At 33.9% G+C, this 27330-nt stretch overlaps 1 non-coding gene and 2 pseudogenes across 1 annotated transcript; all 3 read right to left on the bottom strand.

Moving 5' to 3' along the window:
- Positions 1 to 12243: 12243 nt before the first annotated feature.
- LOC149556162 (25S ribosomal RNA) lies at positions 12244 to 15171 on the bottom strand (annotated as a pseudogene).
- A 3098-nt stretch (positions 15172 to 18269) lies between these two features.
- Positions 18270 to 19771, bottom strand: LOC149556161 (18S ribosomal RNA; annotated as a pseudogene).
- A 5738-nt stretch (positions 19772 to 25509) lies between these two features.
- Positions 25510 to 25582, bottom strand: TRNAM-CAU (transfer RNA methionine (anticodon CAU)). Its single transcript has one exon. It is a non-coding gene; the product is annotated as a tRNA-Met (tRNA).
- Positions 25583 to 27330: the final 1748 nt, after the last annotated feature.

Below are 27330 nucleotides of genomic sequence, written 5' to 3'. Positions count from 1 at the left end.
CATAGATTCTTCACAAGGAGCTGGATGAGAAGAAACTTTCATGTCCGGTTCTAAAATAGAGATGGAATTCAAATAGTATTATATTATACAACCATCGACTAGAACCCAAAAAGAACAAAATTTCATCACCAACATAGGGGAAGAATCAAGGGAATATCTTCTCAGGGTAATCACATTTGTTTTGGTAGATTTTCTCTTCAGGCATTGGAACCTATTTGGATCACATCTGGGCAGATAGAAGCAGGATGACGAGCAATTACTCATTATGCCCGTCGCGGCGTTAAAATATGGATACGTATATTTCCTGACAAACCTATTAGAACGAGACCTGCAGAAATATGTATAGGTTCAAGGAAAGCTAAGGGATCTTCAAAATATTGGGTATCCATCATCAAACCAAGTCGAATACTTTATGAAATAAGTGGAGTATCAGAGACTATAGCGAGAACAGCTTTTCAAATCGTTGCATATAAAATGCCTATACATACTAAATTTATTATTAGCTCGTGTAAATAATGTCGAACCAAAGAGATATTTCTGGAAAAAAAAGATCATTTATTTGATATGATAAGAAATACCTTTTTTTCTACCGAGGTAATAATTGGAGGAAAAATGATTCAATCCCAAACTTACTTGAATGCAGCAAACAACAGTGGAGCCCAAAAATTAATGTGCATTCGAGTGCTAGGAGCAGGTAATCATAACATTGCTAATATTGGTGATATTATCATCGTTTTAATTAAAGAAGCAGCACCTAATATGCTTCTGCAAGAATCAAAAATAGTTAGAGCCGTAGTTATACGTATGTGTAACGAACTTAAACGTAGCATGGAATGATAATACAATCTGATGACAATGCAGCAGTTGTCATTGATCAGAAAGGAAATCCAAGAGGAACTCAAGTTTTTGGTTCAGTTACTGAAGAATTGAGAGAATTGAATTTCACAAAAATAATCTCGTTGGCTCCTGAAGTACTATAAATACTGATAAATTATGTAAAAGTAATGTCAAGCATATTCCTAAAAAAAGATAAACATGCCTTTATATTTAGTAAATTATTAAGAATTAGTTTGTCATGGGTAACGAAACTATTGCTAATCTAATGACTTATATTAGAAATGCTGACATGGTTTAAAAAAAAATAGTTTGAGCGGCGGCTACTATTATTATCGAGAACATCACAAGGATTCTTCTACGAGAAGGCTTTATAGAGGATGTTAGGAAACATAGAGAAGGTCAAAAATATTTTTTTATTTTAACTTCAAAATCTAGGGGAAGGATGCAAAAGAGATATATAACCACTTCAAAGGGTATTAGCAAACCTGGTCTGAGAATCTATTCTAATTATCAAGAAATCCCTAAAGTTTTAGGTGGAATGGGGATTGCAATCCTCTCTACTTCGCAAGGAATAATGATTGATCGAGAAGCTCGACAAAAAAATATAGGAGGAGAATTATTATGTATTTTTTGGTAACTCCAAAACAAAAAGTAAATGCCTAAATTGCATTTTTGCCTACAATATTGCAATGCTCTAAAAAAACGTAATTTACTATTATAAAAATTGAGTGTTCATTGTCAAAAATTTAGCTGACAAAAAAAAGAATTCAATTATATTCAATGAATATTATTAAGTTAGTAATAGCTGATAAAAAAAGATATTAACGAAAAAAAATGAAACGTCTTTTATTTAATTAAATGATTCTTCTCTTTTAGAAATCTATTGTCATAGTTAGGTTAATAACAAAGTTTAATAATATTATAATTATACCGAAAATCTAGAAATGAGTACCAAAAAGAATTTTGTCACTATTGATGGCGTAGTTACCATAGCATATCCTAATGCTATGTTTTTAGTCCATCTAGATAATGATATAGATGTTTTAACAGTTATATCGGGTAAAATGAGATGTCGAACAATGCGAATAATATCGGGGGATAGAGTAAGAGTTGAATTACCTGTTTATGATTTAAGCAAAGGACGTATAATATATAGATATCTCATCAAACAAAAGGATGATGCTACTGATGAGGCCCATTAACAAAAGATTTTAGTATTCAAAAAAGGACCATAAATATGAAAATATGTGCTTCTGTTCGCAAACTTTGCAAAAAGTGCCGCCTAATTTGTAGACGGAAATGCCTTGTTGTAGTTTGTTACAATTCGAGGCATAAACAAAAACAAGGATAATTCCCATTATAAGGAATTATAGAATAAATAAATTTCAGCATCATATTCATATAGATTATAATCTTTCTAAAATAGATTATAATCTATTTTAGAATATATATTTTTTTACTTCAAAATATCAAAATTGATCAGAAATTATAACAAGAAAAGATTTGTGTTGTGTTAAAAAATACGAAAAAATTTGTGTCAAAAAATACAAGAAAATATGTGCCACGTAGAGCTACAAGAAAATTTTTTCCACGTAAAACTAAACATCAAATACTGAAAAGAGTTATTTGTGTTCTAACAAGTTTTCGCAATACCATTGTTACTGTTATAGATACACAAGGGCAAGCGATTTCTTGGTCTTCTGTTGATTCTTGCGGATTCAAAGGTACAAAATGACATTCACCATTTGCTGCTCAGATTGCAACAGAAAATGTTGTTCATACCTTAGCAAATCAAGGTCTTTTGAAAGAAGCAGAAGTTATGCTACGTGGCAATGGTCCGGGGAAAGAATCAGCACTGTGAGCTATTTATCAAAGTGGTATATAAATAAAGAATATTTATGAGGTAACTTTTGTGCCACATAACGGGTGTAGACCTCCCAAAAGGAGACGTGTGTAAAAATTGAATAAATTTGAAGAGAAAGAAATGATTCGATAATTTATTACAAATAATATTATGAATAAGAATAAAAAAATCAGTCTTAATAAAGATACCAGAATTGAAGTGTGTCGAATTCAGAGTAGAGAGTGATCGTTTTAATTATGGTCGTTTCACTTTATCTCCACTTCACAAAGGTTAAGCTAATATGATAGGCAGTGCAATAAGAAGAGTTTTACTCGGAGAAATAGAAGGAACATGTATCACACATGCTAAATTTAACAATATATCAAATGAATATTTCGTGATAATAGGTATCGAGGAATCAATACATGAAATTTTGATGAATCTAAAAGAAATTGTACTCCAAAGTGATGCATACAGAATTTGAGAAGGATCTATCTATGTTGTCAGACCAAAAGAAGTAACCGCTGGAGATATCATACTACCACCTTCTGTGAGAATAATTGATACTACACAAAATATAGCTAACATAAACAAACCAATTATCTTAGATATATCATTACAAATTGAAAAAGGTCGTGGATATATTATTCAAAATCTCGGATATATTATTCAAAATCCAAATAATTCCAATTATAAGGATGAATTTTTTCCTATAGATGTTGCCTTTTCCCCTATTCAAAATGTAAATTATAGTATTCACTCCTATTAGAGAGAAAATGAGACACAAGAAATTCTATTTCTTGAAATATGGACGAATGGAGCATTAGCTCCTAAAGAAGCACTTTATGAAGCTTCTCATTATTTAATTGACTTTTTCCTTCCCTTTCTAAATGAAAAGGAAGAGAACAGGGATGGATTACCTATTTCGCATACATCAACTAATACGAAGAGAATAGATTTCAATCAAATGTATATTGACCAATTAAACTTCTCTACTAGGATATATAATTGTCTCAAAAAGGCAAATATAAATACAGTATCAGACCTTTTGAATGACAGTGGAGAAGATCTAATGAAAATAAAACATCTTGAGAAATAATCTGTCAAAGAAATATTGGAATTGATATGAAATATTGGAATTTATTCACCGGGGAATACGGTTTAGACTTATAATGGTTCTATTTTTTCTCCCCATTCATGACCCCTTTTTCTAAGTTCTTCTAGAAAGTCAATATGAAAAGAATTTTTGACCATTTTGTAATTATAAAAATAGTAGTAATAATATTAGAAATAAAAGCATTTTAAAAAACATATATCTAGGGAGAGACCATTTATCTTAAAGCAACTACTCCCTAGATATATAAACAAAAGATTTCCCTCCTCCCCTATATTAAGATATTCTAATTTCTACCAAATTGGAAAAGACCTAGAGTTAAAGATTCATCGATAGGTAACATTGCTTCAATACCTAACCAAAGAGCTACTGCGGTACCAATTAAGAATACTGTTGTAGCTACTAGACGACGAAATGGATTTTGGAATTGATTCACATTCTCCAAGAAAGGAATTGTCAATAGTCATGCAGGTATTGAAGCCATTAAAAGGACACCTAATAATTTATTAGGTACTGTACGAAGTATTTGAAATATGGGGAAAAAATACCATTCGGATAATATTTCCAAAGGACTTGCAAATGGATTTGTCGGTTCACCAATCATTGATGGTTCTAGAACTACTAAACCTACGGTACATGCAATAGTACCAAAAATAACTACTGGAAAAATATATAAGAGATCATTGGGCCAAGCGGGCTCACCATAATAATTATGTCCCATGCCTTTAGCTAATTTAGCTCTTAATACAGGATCATTCAAGTCAGGTTTCTTTGTTATTGGGATAAGTATATTTTTCTGAATGAATCTATCCCCCGAAAGAACCGGACATGCCAATTTTGATCATCCGGCTCGAGCAATAGTTGAAATAAAAATGATGAACGACATATCGTTAGAATCAATATAACTAAGAAGATCTATGGAAAATTCATAATTTTATTTTTTCATATGCTCAGTATCCAAGTAAGCTCACAAATTTGATCATGATCAATATGCCTTTTGGATCATCTTATTCCTTGTAATCTGTGTTTATCTAGACCCTCACAATGTATTTTGCATACAAGGTATTGACTTGTTACTGATCTGGCCTTTTTCCCTCTTTAGATCCCTTCCTTTACTCCAATAATTTATCGTATTGAAATGCAAGGGAAATGCATGCATTTTCATACTATGAAAAGGAAAGGATAAATTTAAGTAATAAATTTGAGTTCTGAAATGTTATTACTATTACCTGGATCTCAAGGAGCCTAATTCGGATTTGATCATAGAAATAATTCTCTTATAACACAACAAAGTGTTTGCCTTTTGCCCAGGTTCTAAACCTCTTATTTTTGGAAAGAAAATTGGGATAGAGACACATTTCGATTTGAATCTTTATATGATAGATCCTATAAATTGATCTACACGGCCTAACTAATAGTTCAAATCACACACTCCCATAATCCATTTTCTCCATTTGAGATCAATATCTACTTCAATTCTTTGTATTAAATATACTTAATACATAATAATACTTAATAATTGAAAGGAGAAATCCGAGAAACATGTTTTTCGCGGCAATGATCTATTAGAAAAAAAGAAAATAATAGGTTTTCAATACTGATTCAAAATGTAGATTTCCTTTTTATAAAAGACCTAAAACACCTTGTTTGTAGATCATTAGAAAATGCATTAACATAAATACAACAGTAAGAAGGGGTAATATGAAAGTGTGTAAACTATAAAAATGAGTTAAGGTCGATTGGCCCACACTAGCACTTCTGCATAATAACTCTACCAAAGGAGTTCCTATTAACGGAATGGCCTCAGGCACACCGGTCACAATTTTGACTACCCAATAACCAATTTGATCCCATGGAAAAGAATAACGGTTACACCAAAAGATACGGTTAATACGGCTAGAATTACACCTATAACCCAAGTTAATTCTCGAGGTTTTTTGAATCCACCTGTTAAATAAATGTGAAATACATGTAAAATCATCATTAAAACCGTCATACTTGCCGACCACCGATGGACAGATTGGATTAGCCAACCAAAGTTCACTTCAGTCATTATGTATTGAATAGAGACAAAAGCTTCTAGAATGGTGGGGTGATAGTAAAAAGTCATAGCAAAACTGGTAGCTACTTGTACCAAAAAAGAAGTCAGTGTGATTCCCCCTAGACAATAAAATATATTCACATGAGGAGGAACATATTTACTAGTGATATCATTTGTAATCACCTGAATCTCAAGACGCTCTTCGAACCAATAGTATACTTTATTGAGATAGGTAAACTCAAGTCCCCCTCTGAAAACTGTATATGAAAATTTCTTTTCATACGGCTTAAACAAGAACAGTCAAATAAAAAAAAAATTTGAACAAAGTACATGGCTTGTAAAAAATATATATATATTTGATAGATATTTCATTTCTTTGTATGAAGGAAGAGGATTCAGAATAATCCATGATTTCCTTCAATAACAAGATAAAAAAAATTCATAGTGATTAATGCTCAAATTTCAAGTTGGCTCATTCTTATGCAAAATAAATTGCTATAGGCCTTTTGAATGATCTTTTACGTTATTCGTGATATGAGATAAATCACTTAGAGAACACCTAGTATAGATAATCCATAGGAATTATCTTGTCGAGATCTCAACTCAATAGATGAATAGATCTAAACCCCAGATTTTCATTTTACCCAGATGATTTTTCTTTTCAAATTACTCAAAAGGTTTTATGGGTTATAACCTTTGCATTTTATTGTTACTTACTAAACTAACTAATCAAAATGGAATACTATCTCATTCTTTGGTGAGCATCAGTATAAAGAAGAAGATAGATTTTTCAAATTATTGAGAAGCTTGATCATGAGGTCTTAAAAATAGACATAAATCATAGTTCAGATTTTATTGAATTATATACCTCGTGCTCTGAATATTCATTATTAGAGCAATATCTAACGAGGTAGGAGAACCGTCTTTATTTTATAAAGACAACAGACCTTTTTTTGTACTAGAATAGAGATCAATTTATAACAAGTCGCACACCCATAATTCCAAAAATCCTTAAATTAAAAGAAATTACATGATCAAACTACCAGAACCTCATAACCTAAAAATAGAAGCTATTTAACATTCTTCTTTTCTTTAGTTCTTTTTTTTTTGCTCGGGATCCGAGTAGATTTTGTAGTTTTTCTAGACCCAACTAACTAGAATTTCGTCTAATAAAATGGAAGAATTATAAATCTCCAAGATAATAGATAAAAATATTACGAATAGAGCCATTGCAATGCCCATAAAAGGAGTAGTTCCTCATCCGGGAGCAACTTTGCCAGATTCTGTATTAAGTGGTTTTAAATAATTTCCTACAGTAGTTTGTAATGGTCCAGTTCTGGAAGTATCATCAATGGTCTGTGTAGCCATAAAAAAAGAGTATTGGTTGAGATTTAATTAACTTTGTATACTATTATGTACATATACATACATAGGATTACCTACCAATGGAAAATGCAACCTTAGTCGCTATCTCCATATCTTGTTTACTTGTTAGCTTTACCGGTTATGCCCTATACACCGCCTTTGGACAACCTTCTGAACAACTTCGAGATCCTTTTGAAGAGCATGAGGACTAGTTGAAAAAGAAAAAAAATGTGAGCAATGTTTCTTGATTCCATATTCTGATGTTCTCTTGTCCTGATGATGGATCATGTAGTATGATCCGAAACGTTGATGCTAAAAAAACTCACACAATCTAATCCAGAAACATTGCTCACATTCTAATGGATTGTGGAAATCTGATTATGTTAAAAGAAAAAAAAGACCTTCCCGATCGAGAAGATCTTTTTTCTTTTCTTTTTATAAGTAAAAGTAAGAAAAAGGATTAGAAAAATAGTAAATTATTTTCCCCCTTTATCAGGAACTTTGGGGGGTTCCCGGAAGAAAATAGCGAAAAAAATGATCCCTAAGGTCGATACCAAAAGGAATGTATAAACCAATGCTTCCATAAATTTGATCGTAATTTATAATTAATAGAGATAGCTTTCGTAATAATTACAACATTTTGAAAAAGGTGAAATCAAAAGCAAAAGATTTTCTTGAGATGCAAATTCTCAATATTGCATTAACAAGTAGAGTAATACCATATTATACCACTTGTCTTTTAGTAGTTGGATCTGCCAATTTTTGGAATGCCCCAAATTCTACTTGAACATCCAAATCCGGATCAATATCGGCAAAAACATCTCTGAATAGAGTTCTAGAACCATGCCAAATATACCCAAAAAAGAAAAGAAGGGCAAATGTAGCATGCCCAAAAGTAAACCAACCCCTTGGACTACTTCAAAAAACACCATCTGATTTCAAAGTAGCACGATCTAATTCAAAATTTTCACCTAATTGTGCACGTCTAGAATATTTTTTGACTATATCAGGATCACCAAAACTAACTCCATCAAGTTCACCACCATAGAATTCAGCAGTTACACCTACTTGTTCAACACTATATTTGGATTCTGCTCTCCTAAAAGGGACATCGGCTTTCACAATTCCTTCTTCATCTACTAGAGCTACTAGAAATGTTTCGAAAAAGGTAGGCATACGATGTACAAAAAGCTCATGTCCCTTTTTATCTTTGAAAATAGGTTGTCCTAACCAACCAACAACAATTCCATCTCCATTGTCCATTTCACCCACCCTGAATAACCCCCCTTTAGCTGGATTATTCCCAATGTAATCATAAAAAGCAAGTTTTTTTGAAATTTTGACCAAGCTTCTAATAGACTTAGATTTTCAGCCAAACCGGCATGAACCCATCAATCTATTTCTTGTTGGAAGTATCCCTGATCCCACTGGTAATGAGTAGGACCAAATAATTCCATCGGAGTGGTTGCGAAACCATACCACATTGTTCCGGCCATAATGAAAGCTGCAAAAAACATAGCAGCAATACTACTGGAGAGGACTGTTTCAATATTTCCCATATGTAATCCTTTGTATAAATGTTGGAGAGGACGAACACTGAGATGGAATAGACCTGCTAATATACCCAATATACTTGTTGCAATATGATGAGAAGCTATTCCTCCCAGAACAAAGGATCAAAACATTCAGCTCCCCATGCCGGATTTACAGGTTGTATTTTCCTAGTTAGTCCATAAGGATCAGACACCCATATTCCAGGGCCATACAAACCTGTTACATGAAATGCTCTGAATCTTAAACAAGCTGCTCCTGAGAGGAATAAATGAATTCCAAAAATCTTAGGAAAATTTAAAGAAGGTTTTCCTGTACAGGAATCAAAAAATATGTCTAGATCCCAACATACCCAATGCCAGATAGCTGCTAAAAAGCACAAGCTAGAAAACACAATATGTGCCCCGGCCACACCTTCATAACCTCAAATACCCAGATTAGATATATTTTCTCTAGTTATACTCCATCCACCCCATGAATCCTTTATTCCTAAATGAGTCATAAAAGGTATAACGAACATACCTTGTCTCCACATTGGATCAAGAATAGGATCAAATGGATCGAAAACTGCTAATTTGTAAAGAGCCATAGAACTGGCCCATCCAGAAACTAGAGTTGTATGCATTATATGCACAGGGATTAACCGGCCAGGATCATTCAACACGACGGTATGGACATGATACCAAGGGAAACCCATGAAAATACCCCTTTATAAGAAAAAATACATACTATGTAACTTTCTCGCATTAGAGACAGATTATGCTATGAAATTAGACCTTTGTCTCAAAGGTTAACATCTATCTATTTAATAAAAGAGTTTTAAAAGATAGAATTGATAAGCGGATCTATTTTATCATTTATAGCTACCAATATACAATGTGGTAATTGGCCCACTTAGATAATTAATTAAACCTAATTAATTATTTAAGTGGGCCTATTTGATATCTTGGATTCTTAATCTATGTGAGGAGAGGAGGAATTCGGGATATCAAATAGAATGAGAGAAGATTCTATGTTGAATCAAATTATAGGAAGTAATAATTCCTTTTCCAAAGAAGCATTTAAAATTTCCAATGAGATGGAAGGATTGTACAAAAAGAACAGAGGTTTGGTTATCACTTATCCTTTCTTCTTCCATAAGGGATCTTTTGCATATCCCAAAGAATCGAGCAAGACAATGCTATTTCCTTTAGTTATATTGGGAATATTTAATTTGTTTATTGGATTGATAGGAGTTCCTTTTTTTCGAAGCGAAATGAGTTATGACATATTATCTCAATGGTTTACTTCATCGATGACCCCTTTTGATAAGAAACATCTGAAAAATTGGCCCGAATTTTTACTAGATGCAATCCCCTCAATTGGTATAGCATTTTTCGGTATATTGATTGCCTTTATTTTCTATATACCTATTTACTTCTTAGCAAAGGATGTATATCATAAAACAAATCCTAATATGAAGATTATTATGGACCAATCAATTAATATTATCTATAATTGGTCTTTTTATCGAGCTTATATAGACATATATTATGACATAATCTTGATTAAAGGTATACGAGGATTAGCTGAAACAAGTAATTCATTTGATCAATGGGCAATTGATGGATTCCCAAATGGAATAGGTTTTTTAGGCCTTTTTGTAGGAGAGGAAATCATATGCTTAGGGGGGGGATGTATATCTTCCTATATATTATTTTCTATATTTTGTATATTAATATATTTATTTATTTTCATAATATAAATAATGAAAATTCTAACAATAGAAAACTAGAATGTTATATTGAAGTTTTGCTCTTTATCAGCATTGATGTTTATAACATCATCCTATTTCAATATCGTTCCCTAAATAATATTTTTTATAGATTGTTAAAATTCAGTTATTTCATCAACTCATTTACATTTACATAGAACAATATAGAGATAGATAAAAAAGAAATGAAAGATTATGAAATAATTGATTGAAATGCTTGCTTAAAAATGAAAGACTACGATCCCTAATATGAAGTCCATTTTCATACTTTACCACTTCCTAATAATTCATTTCAAATCCTCGAGCAGATCAAAAAAGATTTCACATATCCTATCAACTAGCCCATGATTCAATGGTTATACAGTCTGCATAAGGTATAAAGATGAAAAGGCTAAGGACCTTCTCTTGATCGAAATCAATTCTCTCGAATTGATGAATATAGCTCACTCATAATTTGAAATAAATGAGTGGGCTAACCCTGGGTTTTAGATTATTCCCAATCTACACAAAGATGTTGGTAACATTGCTAAAATTATCAATGAAGTGATAATTAATAGTTGAAAAAAAGAATGTGTCAGAGTGAAGAGAGGTTTACTCCAATTTAGCTAAATTGGGAAAAAATTTCACTCTTTTTATGGTGGACCTTACTTATAATTATGGAACCAAGTGCTTGAAGAAAAAGAAAAAAAAAAGAGCTCTCCTCAAATAGTATTTGAACCTATGACCAATCAATTAACAGCCGACTGCTCTACCATTGAACTACTAAGGAATAACAAAGGTATGATAGCACTTAAACTACAATTTGTGAGTAAATAACCCTAATTTGAATAAGCAAGCATCTTAATGAGTAAGAGCCCTTGGTTCTTTTCTTACCAATACGCCGCGCAAGCCTGGTGCCGATGAGAAAGAGTTATAGAAGGTCATACACAAAAAACTATCTTATAGAATGGGATCTTAAATATCTAAATAAATAGTAGTATAGGCCACAAAACCTTATAGTAAAGTTCCAAAGCTTCACTATAAACTTAGCTCTTGGTATTCGCAGTTCTCTTAATAGTTCAAGAGCAGTCATAGTCATTTTACTATTTTTGTCTCTAGAACTACTAGAGAGACTCATAGTCTCTCTAGTAGTGAACTGTTTTGGGCGAGGAGGGATTTGAACCCCCAACACCATGGTTCGTAGCCACATGCTCTAATCCTCTGAGCTATAGGCCCCGTCTCCACCAGATAAAAAATATTATTGCATTTAGCAATGTGGAATGGGAAAAAAGAATGCCGAGGTTTTTTTTGATTAAAAAATTAAAAAAGTAAGTAAATAAGTAAGCTTTTTATTATTCTGGCATTGAGTTATTTTTCCAGAGGGCCTCCCCTACAGTATTGTCACTGTAGTAAAGTTTAACCACCAAGTTCGAGATGGATTGGTGTGGTTCCCCTACGCCTAAGACACTAGAATTTCAAACCATAAACGAAGAATGCCATAAGATATTGGTTAGTACTTGTGGAGCTTTCTGCTTGGCAGGGGCTCCTTTTTGGGGCCCTATCAAGCAGAAAGCTCAAAATGATACAAATGGAGCTATGCAATAAGCACTGTTTGGATTCTCTTAGCGAAATAAAAAAAATCATTTTTCATATTTGATTAGGAGTCAAAAATATTTGATTCCCTTTATTTTATTCATCCATCTTTTTTTATTCTTTATCATATCTACAGTAAAATGTTCTATCAAAACATACTCTATGTACCTGAGCAGATCAATCGGGTCATGTAGTAACAAGGTTCAAATCTTTCAATCTTTTAGTATGCCTTGGTTGCATGCATCATTGCACTTCCACTTGACACCTATCACCTAACGGCCCATCTCACCATGACCCGAGAGAGCACTAATCTTGAGGTGGGCTTCTGCTCTGCACTTGGCTACCCAGTGTCTATCGAGGGCATGATAACCGGTACACCAAAGGTGCATCCTTCCCGGTCCTCTCATACTAAGGAAAAGTCCTTTCAATGCTCTAATGCCTGCACCGAATATGGATCGAACTGTCTCACGACGTTCTAAACCCAGCTCATGTATCGCTTTAATGCGCGAATAGCCCAACCCTTGGAACATACTACTGACCCAGGTGGCGAAGAGTCGATATCGAGGTGCCAAACCTTCTCGTTGATGTGAACTCTTGGGGAAGATCAGCCTGTTATCCCTAAAGTAACTTTAATCTGTTGAGCAATGACCCTTCCACTCGGTACCGTTGGATCACTAAGGTTGACTTTCGTCCCTGCTCGATGGGTCGGTCTTGCAATCAAGCTCCCTTCTACCTTTGCAATCAAGGAGCGATTTTCAGCCGGCCCGAGGAAACCTTTACATGCCTCTGTTACCTTTTGGGAGGCCTACGCCCCATAGAAACTGTCTACCTAAGAATATCCCTTGGACAGTAGGTTCAGTCGCAAGGTTAGACTTTTGGCTTTTCTAGAGTGGTATCTCACTGATGGCTCATGCCCCCCCGGAAGAGGGCCTTTTTTGCCTTCCACCTAAGCTGCGCAACAAGAGCCCAAAGTCAATCCTAGGGAACAGTAAAGCTTCATAGGGTCTTTCTGTCTAGGTGTAGGTAGTCTACATCTTCATAGACATGTCTATTTCACTGAGTCTCTCTTCAAGATAGTGCCTAGATCGTTATGCCTTTCGTGCAAGTCAAAAGTTACCCGACAAAGAATTTCACTACCTTAGGACCATTATAGTTACGGCCGCCATTCACCGAGGCTTCGGTCGTTGGCTTCCTTGTCATCAAGTAACCAACTTCCTTAACCTTTCGGCACTAGGCAAGCGTCAGCTCCCATACAACATCTTACAACTTTGCAAAGACCTGTGTTTTTGGTAAACACTCGCCTGAGCCTGGTCACTGCGACCTCCTTTGAGGAGGCAATCCTTCTCCCAAAGTTATAGAGCTATTTTACTGAGTTCCTTAGAGAGAGTTATCTTACGCCCCTAGGTATTCTCTACCTACCTACCTGTGTCAGTTTCAGGTACAGGTACCTATTTGTTGAAGGTTGTTTGAGCTTTTCCTGGGAGTATGACATGGGTTGCCCAGCCTGTTGTCTATCTTTTTACTTTTTTGATGCCATGCTAGAATTCGAACATTGGCTGTAGGTATTTTCTCTACCCTGTTCTGACCTCGCTTTTTTAGGGTCACCTTCTAACCTTAAATCGTAAAACCATAATTAAGATGGCTAACTTAGCCTACTCTGTCCCTCGGGACCAACAAAGGATAGTACAGGAATATTAACCTGTTGTCCATCAACTATGCCTTTCGGCCTGATCGTAGGCCCTGACTCACCCTCCATGGACGAACCTTGCGGAGGAATCCTTAGGTTTTTGGGGCATTGGATTCTCACCAATATTTGCGTTACTCAAGCCGAAATTCTCGCTTCTACTTCGTCCAACTCTGCTCGCGTAGATACTTCTCTCTAAGGTGGAACACTCCCCTATCGATGTATTTTTTTATTACATCCCACAGCTTCGAAAGATTGCTTAGTCCTGATCATCTTCAGTACAAGAGCGCTCAAGCAGTAAGCTATTACACACTCTTTCAAGGATCGCTACTTCTAAGCGAACCTCCTGACTGTCTTTGCACTCCTACCTCCTTCATCACTCAGCGATCATTTAGGGGCCTTAGTTGGTGATCTGGGTTGTTTCCCTCTCGACGATGAAGCTTATCCCCCATCGTCTCACTGGCTGACCCTTGTTTATCTCTAGTATTTATAGTTTGTCTCCATTTAGTACCGCTCATGCAGCCCGCACCGAAACAGTGCTTTACCCCTAAAAGATCCAATCAATCATTGTGCCTTAATGCATTTCAGGAAGAACCAGCTAGCTCTGGTTTTGAGTGGCATTTCACCCTAACCACAACTCATCCGTTGATTTTTCAACATCAGTCGGTTCGGACCTCTACTTAGCTTCACCTAAGCTTTATCCTGGTCATGGATAGATCACCCAGGTTCAGGTCCATAAGCAATGATAATTTAATTGCCCTATGAAGACTTGCTCTCGCTATGATTTCGGTGGGTCCCCTTAACCAAGCCACTACTTATAAGTCGTTGGCTCATTCTTCAACAGGCAGGCAGTCAGCTCCTGCTTGATTCATTTAGTTTCTGTCAAACAAAACAATTTTCTGCATTTCATGTTCGTTGTTTCTGCCAAACAAGTGCATTCATTTTTTATTTTGTTGTTTCTATCATAATAAGGAATCAAAGCAGGTCGACTCCTCCCACTTCTTGAAAGCGTTACGATTTCATATTCTATTTCAATCCCCACTGAGGGTTCTTTTTAACTTTCCCTCACAGTACTATTTCGCTATCGATCACCCAAGAGTATTTTGCCTTGCAAGGTGGTCCTTTCTGATTCACAAGGATTCCACGTGCCCCATGCTACTCGGGTTAGAGCATAAACTATCATGATGCTTTCGACTACTCGACTTTCACCATCTAGGGTGTTGTATTCCACTATTTCAAATAGACTTCGCCTAGCAGCATGACACTTAGATTTCTCTCCCACAACCCCATTTTAACGGTTTAGGCTGATCCCATTTTGCTCGCCGCTACTACAGAAATTGCTTTTGCTTTCTCTTGCTCTGGCTACTAAGATGTTTCAGTTCGCCAGGTTGTCCCTTGTTTGCCTATGGATTCAATAGATAGTTAAAAAGGTTAACCTATTCGAGAATCTCTGGATCTATGCTCAATTTCCACTCCCCAAAGCATTTCATCGATTAACATGCCCTTCTTCATCTCTAGGTGCCTAGGTATCCACTGTACACCCTTAGTTTTATGAACCTTGCCGGTCAAGGCCATCTTAAGGAGCTACTAATATTAAAGACATGAAAGCATCTTATCAACATCCATGAATAATAAAATAAATCATAGATAAAACTGTCAATTATGACTTATCTGCTCCACAGAATCATCACAGGGTGGAGATAAGTGGACTTGAACCACTAGCATCTGCCACAGGGTCAATCGCTGTCTATTGAACCCTCTTGATTAAGTCTACCATAGAAGGTCAACAATCGGCAATAGCCTTCCCCCCGAACACAGCTCACAATTTTCATTGTACTGTGCTCTCCAAAGAGCAACTCCTCCCAAAAGCAATAAGTTGTTGACCCTAGGAATTCTTGAAGTTCTTCAGAATTCAAACTCCGAAAGAACCAAGAACGAAAAGCTCTTCTTTTTTCCACCGACTCTTTGGTCTTATCTTAAAAAGATTGCCCTTCTCTGACCCTTCCTACCCAATCAAAAGGGACAACTAATGCATTCCACTTCTCAAATCAGGGTTTGTGGTTGATCTATGACCCCTGGATGATGAAAGCGTCCTTGGAGCGATCTCGTAGTTCCTATGAGGTGGAGATGATGGGGTCAGTCCATGGCATGACTTTTCCTTCTGCCCCCATTTTTTGGGCTAAAAAGGGTTGAAGGGAGATAGTACATCAAGTTGTTCTCAAGGGCCAACTTGATCCTCTTCCCCGAGGATCCTATAAGAAAGACCCCTAGGAGAGCCGCCAACTCCAACTATGGACCATGTACGATCCTTACTAGATCTAACCAACTACCCACCCTACCTTCTCTACATTCTTGATAGTCTATCTTCATCTTAATAGAGTTTTTTAGTGGCATGTTACGGTCCTTTCTCCCATTACTGATAAAAAGTGAGCCACTAGTTCAGGTAAAAATACTATCATTACCGCCTAAAAAATCAGACATCCAACCCGTAATCGCAATGACCCGATTGCAAGAGTGGAGCTCTATCAATTGAGCTATATCCTCGTAGATATCAAATGAAGCAGACAACAATCCTACTACATAGCACATAATGGGTGGACTATCTTGGACTTGAACCAGAGACCCCTCCCGTGAAGTAAATAATTGCACCTATGATTCGAGGAGAATAAGTTCTCTCTTCATTCAGGAGTGACTCATCCTTCCCGAACACAGCATATAATTTTTTGTTGTACTGCGTTCTCCTAGTGTACTTGTTTTCCTTTCTTTTTCTTCACCAACGGCAAGAAAAGAAGTAAAAATTTGGATGAGAAGAGAAAATGAGGTATTAATAAGATCCTCCTAACCCAATCCTAGACACTCCAAGATCCTTTTTCGATCCTACTTTTCTCATTGTTTATTAGGAGACGAATAACAATTTCCTAATCTACTGATCTGGAAATTGTTCATAGTAATTGAACGAGTTGAAGACTAAGCAAGTATTTAACTATCCACTATTTTAGGTTTAGAAAGAAAAAGTCTCTCGGCCGGACCTATAATTACTATATTTCTCGCATCCTACATAAAGAAAAAAGCATGAATTTGAATAATATGATCCTTCCGTCACCCTAGAATAAAAGGTGATCTCGTAGTTCTTGGTCTTTGAAGATGTGTTATTAGGTGTTTTTTTAACATTTAGGCTTAATTAATAAGAACTTCAGCCTGTGCTCGAGAGATAGCCTTCCATACACTGATAAGATATGCATGGATTCTCAAAAAAAAAGTAGCCAAAATACATGGCTACCCAGGACCACCCAAATCCCATGAATAAATAGAAAATTTGGTCTACATTCGATCTCACCTTAATCACCTCATCTATCCTCTTGGTAAAAAAAAATTTAGTTTTCAACCCTGGTTCAAACAGAAGGAGTACGCCATGCTAATGTGCCTTGGATGATCCACATATTTGGGTCAGGCGTTGATGAGCACATTGAACTATCCATGTGGCTGGTAGCCTTCATGGCCCAGGCACAATGACGCAGTTATCAGGGTCGCACTCTACCACTGAGCTACTAGCCTAGTAGGGCCCCCAGTAGTAGGGGATGCTTGCCAAAAGCAAGAGAAATCCTCTTGCTCACTTGCTTGCCTTTTGTTTTTTTATACCTTATTTTTGTATGTGTTCTTTTATTAATTCTATAATTCTAAATAATTAAACTAAACTTACCAATGCCATAAGCTTCTTACTTAAAATAAATAAGTAACCCATGCCATAAGCTTCTTAAATAAAAAAGTAACCAATACCATAAGCTTCTTAAATAAATAAGTAACCCATGCCATGAGCTTCTTAAATAAATAAGTAACTCATGCCATAAGCTTCTTAAATAAATAAGTAACCAATGCCATAAGCTTCTTAGATAAAGTAAAAAATGCCCTAAGCAAATAAGAAACTAATGACATAAGCAAATTAAATAAAGAAACCAATGCCATAAGCTTCTTAAATAAATAAATAACCAATGACATAAGCTTCTTAAATAAAGTAAAAAATGCCCTAAGCAAATAAGAAACTAACTTTATAAGTCTTTTAAATAAAGTTATAAACTTCTTCAATAAATGAATCATAAACTCCTTCAATAAATGAATAATTAATCACATGTTAAATATAAGATAAAGATATATATATAAACAAAAAAATAAAATAGAAACAATGATTTCAAAATTGAAATCATTGTCTCTATTGTCTCTATTTTTTTTGTAAATACTGATTTTTCTATTTTTCTAATGTATAAATTCAAGATACTAAATGGTTGAATAAACTGAAACAAGCACAGAAAATAGGAGATTATCCACTTGTCTCGACCTGGGAAAAGGAGCTTACTTATGAACTTCATTCTTACTCACATGACTATAACGAACTTTACAATCAATAAATGACAAGAGACTTAATCTCTTGCAGATGCATCTTCATGTCACTCGCTCTCTTTCACAAGCGTAACAGTGTATGAACTCAACAAGCATTAGCTCTCCCTGAGAAGGAGGTAATCCAGCCGCACCTTCCAATATAGCTACCTTGTTATGACTTCACTCCATTCATTAGCCATGCCTTGTGCATCTCCCTCCTTGCGGTTAAGATAATGACTTCGAGCATGGCACACTTCCCTAGTGTGATGGGTGGTGTGTACAAGGCCTGAGAACAAATTCACCATCATATGGCTGACCGGCGATTACTAGCGATTCCTACTTCATGCAGGCGAGTTGTAGCCTGCAATCTGAATTGAGGCTAGGTTTTTGAGGTTAGCTTACCCTCACGGGGTCACCACTCTTTGTCCCGGCCATTGTAGCACGTTTGTCACCTAGGGTATAAGGGACATGATGACTTGACATCATCCTCACCTTCCTCTGTCTTAACACCAATAGTCTGTTTAGAGTTTCAAACTTTATGGCAACTAAACACGAGGGTTGCGCTCGTTGCAGGACTTAACCCAACACCTTGCAGCACGAACTGACGACAACCATACACCACCTATGTCTGCATTCTTGAAGGCACTCCTCTTTTTCAAAAGGATTCACGACATGTCAATCCCTAGTAAGCTTCTTTGCTTTGCATCGAATTAAACCACATGCTCCACCGCTTATGTGAGCCCCTGTCAATTCCTTTGAGTTTCATTCTTGCAAACGTACTTCCCAGGCGAGATACTTAACGCATTAGTTGCAGTACTATACGGGTCAATACACACAGCACCTAGTATCCATCATTTATGGCTAGGACTACTAGGATATCTAATCTCATTTGCTCGCCTAGCTTTCGTCTCTGAGTGTCAGTAACGGTCCAATAGAGTGCTTTTGCCCTTGGTGTTCCTCCCGATCTCAATGCATTTCACTACTCCATCAAAAATTCCCTCTGCATCTACCGTACTCTAGCTTGATAGTTTCCACCGCCTGTCCAGGGTTGAGCCCTGGGATTTGACGATGGACTTGAAAAGCCACCTACAGACACTTTATGCCCAATAATTCTAGATAACACTTGCATCCTCTATTTTACCGCTGCTACTGGTACAAAGTTAGCCGATGCTTATTCCTCAAAATACTATCATTTATTCTTCTCTGAGAAAAGAAGTTTACGACCCGTGAGCGTTCTTTCTTCACTTGGCATTGCTCCATCAGGCTTTTGCCGATTGTGGAAAATTCCTCACTACTGCCTCCTGTAGGAGTCCGGGCCATGTCTCAGTCCCAGTGTGGTTGATCATCCTCTCAGACCAACTACTGATCGGAGCCTTGGTAAGCCATTGCCTCACCAACTAGCTGATCAGATGTGAGCCCCTCCTTGGGAGGATTCCTCCCTTTTGCTCCTCATCCTACCTCGTAGAGGTACTAAATTCTCTAGGGTATTAGCAACCGTTTCTAGCTATTGTTCCCCTCCCAATGGCAGGTTCTTACGCATTACTCACCCATTCGCCACTAGAAAAACCACTTCCCATTTGACTTGCATGTGTTAAGCATGCTGCCAGCATTCATCCTGAGCCAGGATCAAACTCTCAATGAAATTCAGAGTTTCATTATTTAACTACTTATAGCACCCTTCTTCGTGGACGAAGTCAATTTACGAATTATCTATCATCTGTATGATATATGTATAATCATATATCTTAAACCTTAAATATTCAACTTTCTTAAATATTCAAATTTCTTAAATATTCAAAACCTAACCTAAAATAGTAATTATAAATAGTAATATATTGTTAAATTTGCCAGTTACAGTTATATATTAACTTACTAATTATATACATATATATAGATATATATTAATAGTTATATGATTATTTGCTAGTTAAGAGGTTATATATATAAAGAGGTTATAGTATATTCTAAATAGTCAATAGAATATGGAACTATAAATTCATTATATATATATATATATATATATATATTCTATTATTTGCTAGTTATATATATATATATATATATATATATATATATATATTATTATTATTAATTATTAGAATATGGAACTATAGATTAATTGTTTTTTTCTATATTTAGTAACAATAATATATTCTATTATTGAATTATGTGGATGTGTAATTATGATTTTTTTTGCTCCATTACAAGACATAATGTTCATTAAAATGTTGATACATATCAATCTTCTATGATACATTATACTTTATCTTCTTTTCTAGTGGATTATTGTTATTACATTATCAATATATTATAAATGTAAACCCCCTAGCCTCTTTTTATTCACGATATAAATATAAAAAAAGAGCGATAAGAAATAACAAAAAGAACTAGGGATAATCAATTTTGAACTGATGACTTTCACCACGTCAAGGTGACACTCTACCACTAAGTTATATCCCTTTCCTAGCCTTATCCAGAAGGGAAATTGTAAGAACTTCCCATTCCAAAAGAATCAAGAAATTCAATGAAACTATATCATGATTCCTCAAAAGGAATCTGTAACAATTTCCAAATTGACATTTTCTACTTAAAAACAAAATTTGTAACTAAATAGGCTATTAATATTGCTGCATTTCAAAAAAACTTTTCCTATATTTTCTTACCTTATATTGCTGATTGGTGCACACAGCCGCTCGGAGCATATATTCTATTGATACCATTTTATCATAGGCCATCGAAATAATTCTCAGTATCCAAACCATGCCACCCAAACCAAAGCACAAAAGTCAAAATTTTGAATCAAATTGATTCCCAGTTCAAATAATGCATAACTACATGGATAAGCTTACATTAACCCGTCAATTTTGAATTGAATTTGTGATGAAACAAAATGAAATGATATTTCGAGATATCAATAAAAAATGAGCATGTTAATGTAAATAATAAAAATGGATTAAAAAAAAAAAAAATTATCACTCTTATTGTTTTTAATAGAGAAATATTTTTTTTAATAGAGAAAGAAAAATTAACCCCGAAGGATTCAAATAGTTTTTTTTTTACATAGAATATAATCTATATAATATTCAAAATACTCGAAAAACAAAAATGTCTTAAAAAGAATTGAACAAGAAGCCGTATGAGGTGAAATTCTCATGTACAGTTTTATATAGTGGCAGTAAAGGTCACTTTTCTGTCAACTTTTCCACTATCACCCCTAAAAAACCAAACTCTAGCTTACGCAAGGTGGCCAGAGTTTGATTAACTTCTAAATATGAAATCACTGCTTATATACCTGGTATTGACCATAATTTACAAGAACATTTTGTAGTATTAGTAAGAGGTGGAAGAGTCAAAGATTTGCCCGGTGTTAAATATCACATAATTCGAGGAATTTTAGATGTTGTCTCAGTCAAAAACTGAAAACAAGGGCATTCTAGTCCGTTGTATATTCTTATCTAAGATTTGTATCATTTTATGATGATGCCATGTCAATTGCTAAAAACATGTAAAGTATATGGCTAACCCAATAACGAACGTTTTCTAAGGGGACTAGAGCAGGCTAAAACAATAAGGATAATATATATCTAAGGTTTAATATTTAATTCATTTTATAAGTTTTCCCTTACTTAGTGTGGGTTAACATAAAATTGGAAATGTCTTGACTTTTTTGGAGTAGACTCAATTTAAATAGCATTGATTTAAAACACCTTTTCCTTTTTTACACTTTGTTTTAAACCTAAGGACCTAATCGTATAGATATAGAAAATACAAGATTTCTAATCATAGCAAAAGAAAGGAAACAGATACTCAATTGAGAATGAGTAAACATAATTCTATGCATAAGAATGAATATCTTCTATATATGCAAATAGAATCATGTGGAAAGCCGTATCCGACAAAAGTCATATGTACCGTTTGGAGGGAGATCTTTGATACCTTTAGAGATCTACCCTACAATATGGAGTTAAAAAGCCAAAATAAGTAATGATTAGTCTTTATGAAATAAATTTATGAACCTTTTTCACACTCATGTCATGCCAAAGTACTGTAGAAAAGAAAATTGATAAATTTGATCCGATCTATCATAATCGATTAGTTAACATGGTCGTTAACCGTATTCTTAAGAATGGAAAAAAATCACTAGCTTATCGATTTTTTTATCAATCTCTAGAAAAGATTCAACAAAAAATAGAGAAAAATCCACTAATTGTTCTACGTCAAGCAATAGACAAATTAACTCCCAAATTGATAGTAAAATAAAAATGTGTAAGTGGATCCACTTATCAAGTTCCCATTGAAATAAAAGAGAAAGAAGGAAAAATACTTGTGATTCGTTGGTTATTAGAGTCATCCCAAAAACGTTCTGGTCCAAATATGCAATTCAAATTAAGTTACGAAATAATGGATGCTGCCAGAGAGAAAGACAATGCTATATGCAAGAAGGAAGAGATTCATAAAATAGCAGAATCTAATAAAGCTTTTGTGCATTACCGTTAATCCACTAACTAGTATGAATAGATCCACAGATCTATCCCATTTTGATCAATAAAAGAAAACTTACTTTCTCAAAATTGATACAAATTTTATTGGAACAAAAACGAAAGGAAAAGAAGAATGAAAAATAAATCATAGATATAATAATAATAAGGAGATTTTAAATAAAATGTTACTTGAATATTAATTGAAGTTAGTAACTAATGATCCGGACAAAATGAAAAATGCATTTTTTATACCTTAAAATCATTTTTGTGAAAGAATTTCATTTGCTTCTCTTCTATGGAAGTTCCATTTTCCCAGAATGCATCCTGATTTTTGGCCTATTTCTTCTTCTAGTAATCGATGTCATTTTTTATCAAAAAAAGACAACTTGGTTTTATTTCATCTCTTTAACAAGTTTAGTGCTAAGCATAACTTTTTTTTTATTTCAATGGAGAGAAGAACCCACGATTAGTTTTTTTGGCAATTTACAAACAAACAATTTTAATAAAATATTTCAGTTTCTCATTTTATTATGTTCCACTTTGTGTATTCCTCTATCTGTGAAATACATTCAATGTATAGAAATGGTTGTAACAGAGTTTTTGTTATTCATATTAACAGCTACTCTAGGAGGAATGTTTTTATGTGGTGCTAATGATTTAACAAGTATCTTCGTATCTTTAGAATGTTTAAGTCTATGTTCTTATCTATTATCTGGATATACCAAAAGAGATGTTCGGTCTAATGAGGCTATTATGAAATATTTACTTATGGGTGGAACAAGTTCTTCCATTCTTGCTTATGGTCTTTCTTGGCTATATGGTCTATCTGGAGGTGAGATTGAAATTCAAGAAATAGCCAATGGTCTTATAAATACACAAATGTATAACTCTCCAAGAATTTAGATTGCACTTCTATCTGTAACGGTAGGAATTGCATTCAAACTTTCTTTAGTTCCTTTTCATCAATGGACCCCCAATGTATATGAAGGAGTGCGATTCGTTTGATAAATTATTACATACAATATCTTTTTTAGAGATGTTTGTTTCTATTTATAAAAACTCTATAGACATGTGAAAAAAAGATTGTTATTCCCACTTGGACTAAGACATCAGTTTTACCAAAAATTTGAATTGAATTAAGGTAAAGCAAAGTAAGAAACAAACTGAATTGTTTGATTGAATTAACACACTACACCACCCCAATACAATAAATAACTTTTACAAATGAATTATTATGGGTAGTTTTTAACAAAGGGTTAGATTGACGTGTACTTTTATTCTTAACGTAGATGCTACATAGTAAGTTTTCATTTTCAGAAACTACAAGTGTAAAAAAGAAGGCATCTGTCGACAAAAAGATTACCCTGAGATGAGCATCTCATGACTATTCAAAACAATTTAAATCAGATGGTTTTATTTTTAATTTTTAACTCTTTCATAACTGAACTTAAAAATAATAATAATAATAAGAAAAATGATTTACAATTTATATACTATATTGCATACTATAATAACCACTGAGTAAGGATTCCTCGCGAAGTTAAGGATTAGTTATTCTTTATATCAATTGAATATATTCAATCTTATACATACACGAGGAAGGTAATAAAAAAAAAAGAATCAAATGATTCTGCAATTTTTTTATCACTTAGGAGCCATGCGAGAAGAAAGTCTCATGCACGGTTTTGAATGAGAGAAGGGAGAATTCCTCTTTTTGACTCTAACTCCCCCACTCCAGTCATTGCTTTTATTTCAGTTATTTCAAAAGTAGCTGCTTCAGCTTTAGTCACTAGAATTTTTTATATTATTTTTTATTTTTCATTGAATGAATGGCATCTTCTTTTGGAAATATCAGCTATTCTTAGCATGATATTAGGAAATTTAATTGTTATTACTCAAACAAGTATAAAACGTATGCTTGCATATTCATCGATAGGTCAAATTGGATATATCCTTATTGGAATAATTGATAAAGACCCAAATAACGGATATGCAAGTGTAATAACTTATATGCTACTCTATATTTTTATGAATTTAGGAACTTTTGCTTGTATTATATTATTCAGTCTACGTATAGGAACAGGTAACATTCTAGATTATGCAGGATTATACGCAAAAGACCCTTTTTCAGCTTTGCCTTTATCTTTATGTCTGCTATCTCTAGGAGGGATTCCTCCATTAGCAGGTTTTTTTGGAAAACTTTATCTATTTTGGAGTGGGTAGGAAGCAGGCTCCTATTTATTGGTTTCATTAGGACTCTTTATGAGTGTTATTTCCATATATTATTATCTTAAAATAATTAAGTTATTAATGACTGAAAGAAACAAAGAAATAACTCCCTACATGCAAAATTATAGATTATCTTCTTCAATCTCAAAAAATTATATCGAAGTTAGTATGATTATATCTATAATAGCATCTACTTTATTGGGAATAATAATGAATCCAATTGTTGTAATTGCCCAGGATACATTATTTTAGAGATTGATATTTTTTGTAATATAATTTTCACTAGGTGTAAAAAAAAGGAAGAATTGCCCTTATATTCATATTCTTAAAATCACAGGGAATAGGCTAGGCTTCAATTATCAGATGAACTTCTAATTACAAAATCAACTTGATCATTCAATTAGAAGTTCATTTTGGTTATAATACTGGTTATAATATAGAATTTCTTCATTTTGTACCAAAACAAAATATAGATTTTCTATCTGAGAAAAAGTTGTTCAAACATGTGTAAATAAAATATTTGTAATTCTTAACTTCTCTTTTAAATAGAAGTTAAGAATTAAAAAACAGGGATGGAGATAATCTAATCTCCATACTGAATTGAATCGAGATAACCTTGCTGCGATTCTTTCATCTAAAAAATAGAGTGCAATAACTGCTTATTATGCATCCAGCAGGAATTGAACCCACGACTTCCCAATTATGAGTTGGGTGCTTTTACCATTCAGCCATGGAAGCTATGGTAAAGTTATTTCATTATAATAAATATGGTAACCAATTCAATTCTATTTCTCTTTTATAGAAATTACAAGAAACTTTTTTTTAACAAATTGTACAATAGTTGAATAACTTGCACTAACTACCTCTTTATTATTATAATTCAATTTAATAAGTAATAATTACACTATATTATCTTACAAAATATAAAAAATAATATATGAGAAAACATGAAAATTCGTGGTGTACGGACCCTATCGAAAAAAATTGAGAAATAGTTTGGTTCTTTAGTGTTCAGTCGAAATTTAAAGATTACATAATGGATATATTCGTTCCATGGAACGAATCCAATTTGGTGAGATTGCTAAGTCAAATATTTTTTGGTCAAGAAAGTGTTGTTAAGCTTTTTGATTTTTGGATTCTTAGTACATTACTTATACGGGATATACGCATATTTATCTTAAAAGGTCAAGTAATAAAAGTTGTAATGATAATAGCATTACCATTACTTTTCTATTTTTTGAATATTCAATTAATTGAAAGAAACAAATCATCAAAATATAATTTGATGAAGATATTTCTAGTTCTGGCTATACAACATTTTGGAGCTAGAGCTAGAAAGGAAAATTTTTTGCTCGTTCCGCATCATTTTAATTTTTCGCAAAAAGTCCGAAGGAGATATCAACGTTGATTGCTCAATCCAAAAGAACATGTTTGGATTTTATCCAGTTCCAAAACAAATCTGAATCAGAAAAATGATAGAATATTGGAAATCTGAAACAGAACCTGAAAACCTTTATGAATGGCAGGAGTCATTACTTTATCTTGAGCAAAGCAAAATTCTTTAGGAAGTAGAAAACAGATTCGAACAACTAGAAGTTGGACTAGTTCAAGCAGAAGAAGAATTTGCTCGTTCTTTAGAACCAAAACAAGTCATAAATATGCGAAGAAAATGAAAAATTTGAGAAGTCGAAAGCTACAGAGAAAGTCTATGAAGACTAAGGAAACTCCATAAGGAGAAAAAAGCAAAATTGAATTATTTTGAACAAGAAAAAATATTACAAGAAGAATCCGATCAAGCAAGAGAATATTTTCCCTTTTCAGAGACAGAAGTTTTTCAAACGTTGTTTGATCCTTTGTTAATAGATGAATCATGTATAAGTATTAATTATAGCAATAAACCGAGTGAAAAATTCAAATTGTTGAAAGGGCGACAAGATGCTTTTGAATATTTCAGGGGATTAGAAAAGAATAGAATTGTTGATCTATGGAAGGTTAAAAAATTGATTCAAAATCCTTCTGTCAATTATGATATTTTACCAGATTGCGAATGGAACATCAGAAAAGACTATATAAACCAATTCAATTGTATTCAATTTATGAAATTGAATTTATCTTCAAGATCTCCCTCATCCTATGATCAAAATAAAGAACAATTAGCGTTAAACGATGATTTCCAATTCAAAAATATTGTTCTTAACATAACAGACCAATTTACTCTATCAATAACTAAGCCTAATCTCTATTACTCTAATGATGAAATTGACCTAGATATCGATGATTGTGTGAACGAATTACATTTATTCAACCAAACTCTATTGAAGTCCTTCAATTACTTCTTCAATTCCAGAGATGAATTAACGCATGATTCTTTCCTTTGGGTACTCAATATTTTTGAAAAAAAAGAAAACATCAGAAGATGATAACACTAAACAACTAATATTTAATAAAATATTGAGTAGATACAAGATTCAAGCTAACGAGCATGT

This window comes from Cupressus sempervirens, chromosome 5, assembly GCF_028749045.1.
Source record: "Cupressus sempervirens isolate cs-2001-9-10 chromosome 5, ASM2874904v1, whole genome shotgun sequence".
Taxonomy (NCBI): Eukaryota; Viridiplantae; Streptophyta; class Pinopsida; order Cupressales; family Cupressaceae; genus Cupressus; species Cupressus sempervirens.
The sequence above is the reverse complement of the archived record's forward strand: the minus strand, read 5'-3'. Positions and strand labels throughout refer to the sequence as shown.